This window comes from Ammospiza caudacuta, chromosome 2 (assembly GCF_027887145.1).
Source record: "Ammospiza caudacuta isolate bAmmCau1 chromosome 2, bAmmCau1.pri, whole genome shotgun sequence".
Taxonomy (NCBI): domain Eukaryota; kingdom Metazoa; phylum Chordata; class Aves; order Passeriformes; family Passerellidae; genus Ammospiza; species Ammospiza caudacuta.
In genome coordinates, this window is record NC_080594.1 from 71,296,073 (window position 1) to 71,299,887 (window position 3,815).

Consider the following 3,815-nt stretch of genomic DNA (forward strand, 5'->3'; position numbering starts at 1 on the left):
TATTGTATGCTAATTATCACCCAAACCAGACATCCTCTGAGAGTTCGCTCCAAACCAGCAGCGTCCTTCTTCCAAAAAGTGAAAGCGGAGGGAGGAATACAACCGTATACGCAGCACAAACAACATACTAACTACTCCAGGCATCCTCTCACAGGGACTGGCATTCCAGCTACCAGACTTGTGTCTCTTTCAGGAAAACACAGGAATGGAAAAGGCTAGGGAAACTGCTTTTTGCTAGTTTCCTCGACATATCGCGAGCATACTTCCTGTACCGTCACAGCGACATCCTGGAAAAGAGACTGTTATTACACAGCCAGTTTATGAGTAACTGTAGCAGGAAAACCAAAACAGAATCTTCACCTCCTGGGAACACCAGCAACCAACCCACATGTGAGGTAAAACTTTAAAAACAGGAAATAAAAAGAAAGTGAACAGAGTTCCGCCCTCTTGCTACCATACAGCATCCCCAACAGCTCAAAAATTCTTACTTCCCTAAAGCAACTATTATTTACAGAAAGGATTCTTCACCTTCAGAGCCCTTCCTTTTGTTGAGACATGACCTTACTTAATTACTTCACTAAAACAAGGCAGAAACCAGAAATTCCTTGCTTTTTGTAAAAGCAAGGGAAGTGTAGGAAAAAAGGACTGGCAATCAGATTAAAGCTGAAGCTTCGAGTCAACACAAACCCCAGCTTTCTTACACCCTCTGCCTCCCAGTGGAAACATCTTTGAGTTTTGTAAGTTGATGTGCTTTGTTCTCCTTCCTTCAAATGAAAGCAGAGTGCTGTATTTACGCTGCACTGAGAGCTGTGTACGGGTCTGAGCTAAGCTCCTTACGTACTCTGTCAGGGGCCAGGCTGCTGCAGCGCTCAAAGCTGTCCACGCTTCCCAGGCGCCCTCGCATCCTGTTAGCTCCCTGCGAGAAGAAAGGCAAGAAAGTTAATCTGGTCCTCTTCCTCTTTTTCTGAAGGTTAGGCAAAGATGGCAACACCTGCACAGGTGAACACAGGACAGTTCAGGCATGTGACACGGCTGACAGAAGACCCAAGATCATGGGTCAAGCACTGGTCTTGACAAGAAAGTGGGATCTTTAGCTGCCCAAACTGCATCTTCTCCCACATTGCTCCCAGGAGTTTTAACCCTGCACTCCATTGTTTGAGGCAAGTGAGTATTTCCTGACACTTCTGAGGCAAAAAAGTTAAGTTGGCTTAAACAGCTTAGTTCAAAAAACTCCAGACTTCAGTACTGTGCATGCACTGCTCCTGATGGATGCTCCTGACACACTACAGTCCCATGAGATACAGTTTATCAATATCTGAACATTTCAGACAAATTAAGTCCACCTGGGCAAAAGGAGTAAAAGTACAAAACTGGGGAGAAATGCTGTCTTGGCAGCAAATCCAGCCAAACAGCATCAGACAAGACAAGATTTTTCATTTAAAATGCAGATAAGCCTGATGCAAATTTGCTAGAAATCTATGCTGAAGGATTTTTGCTGAATTTTTAACAGTCCTTTAGTTTCACAAGAAAAGGCAATAGATCCACAACACTTTTGACTAGCTTTCTCTCCTAATGTTAACTCCCTGGTTATGTTTGCTGTTGGACACTTCTGACTGCTGAAGCAAGTTGCTTTCAGTACTTTATAAGGAGAAAAATAGCCTAGGTTTTTGGAAAATTATGGACAGAGCTCCTCCTGGTATGCTTGCAGCTCCAGGGGAAGTTTTGTCAACATCACCAGAATTTATTTAGCCTACTTTTTCCCAGTAAGAGTTATTTTCAAGACTTAGAGTGCCCTTTAAGTACATTATCCCACTTAAGTGCATTACCAATAAACACTCTGCCTGAAGCATCTCTTCACTTGATCTCCCAAAAAATCAAGAGCAAAGTGTAAGTTGGAAGTTTCTCGTTACCTTTGAAAATGCACACTTTTGGCACTGTAAGAAGGACTTTTTGGTTAAGAAAGCACAACAACAGAAGAGGTTAGTGCAGCATGGAGTGGATGAAATCTGTTGAAAAGGTCAAAGAAAGGTTATATTTGTTTCTCTGAATCACCTCATTAGGAAGCCTGTTTTTGGTTCAAGCCTCACAAAAACAAGATCAGTCCAGCAAAACAAACAAGTGAAGAAGTGACATTCCTCTGGGACTATGTGAAGCCAGGGCACAGAAACCAACAAGTTTCCTAAGGCAAGTAGTGAGTGGCTTAAAATGTCACTTGATGCTATTTACCTAGCTAAGAAGGTGTCCACTTAAATTGTTCCTAGTTACTGGTTACTACATACTTCTTTCTAACTTTTCTAAGATTGAGGCAGTCTAAGACTCTCTCCAATTTACACTGACTTCTAACTTTTATTTTAAAAAATTTATCTATAAAAGATGCTGAATGCCACTTTGAAAAAAAAAACCACCAAAATTAATTTAAGTTCTTTCATGGTCTCTCTGTTACTAAATGGACTTTTAAATAAAGATGGCAACTTATGCATAATTAGCTCTATTGAATCAATGCCATCTGCACCTGGCTTAAGGAGGGGAAAACCCACTACAGCAATAAGTATTTAGTGCTTAAATACCGTTAAGAATTAAGCATGACCTGTGAGGCTTCTTGTAATAGCCTGATGAAGAATAAGAACTACTGAAACAGTCACCGTGTATCACATTTATGCACATAACACACAGCACAACTGCACAGAGACACTGGTATGTAACTGCTTTAAACAAATAATTAGTGGTTGAGCTGCATTCCAAGTAATTTTTCTTGGTCTTCTACCGTGTAACCTTAAGGTGGATCTGCAAGGATGAACCCCTACGTGTATCATGACTCACTGCTGTTCCTGATCTATTGTACTGTCAAGGTAAAGATGAGGTGACCTTTCTCACAATCACAAATCCACTTCATAAACAGCAAACTTGAAATGGCCCTAGTTCAGATTCAGGTATCCCCTTCTCTTGAATTCAATCATGAGCTGTGGGAGAGCCTTATATTATAATATGCAGAATGTCTCAGTGGCCCTGGTGAGAAGAAACATACTATACTAAAACCCCCCTAACATCTATTTATAAGAAATTTCCCTTCAGAGATTTTTCAATTTAAGCAGTGTATTTCATCCAAATGACTTTTCCTTGACATGACTGGAGTGCCAGCATGGCTGTAAAAGCTTTATTTCAGTGATGACTTCTTTCACAGTCACCACAGGGTTAGTGACCCACCACTAGAGTTAGATCACTTGCCAGTCACATGTCCCTTAGATGTGGAAAAGAAACCAGACACATCAAAGGCACAACTGTAGCTGTCACCATTTGATGATATTCCAAACTGCTGAAATTACCCAAATTTTCTGACTGCCATAACTCTTTTGCTCTCTTTTACACAGAGTCACCTTTCTCCATATTCAGACCAAGTTTCTAGTTTGTAAAATCTGCTACAAAAGAAGGTCAAATTTGACCAGGAGAGTTTAATGGTAGTTTTAGCCCTAGATCAAATTGACACCTACCTGTAAATTCTAAGGATTCTCTCTGGCTTAGAGTATTCTATTTCCATTACAGGGAGCATCCTACATTTGTAGGTTACTTTCTGGCATGTCCATGTAAACAGCAGGACAAGCACAATTTAGTGCTTTTGAAGTTACTAGCAGAAGGAAATGTCACTGGTCTGAATTATCCTGTACTCAGCTCATCACATTTCCTCTGTAATGACATACAGGCACACGGCCTTCTTCAGGTAGTTTTCCATATGCCTCTTCTCTGACTCATCCTTCTGAGCAGAGGGCACTAAGCAAAATTTGCCATTCAGACCTCTTTACCAAAAGACTATTTAATGT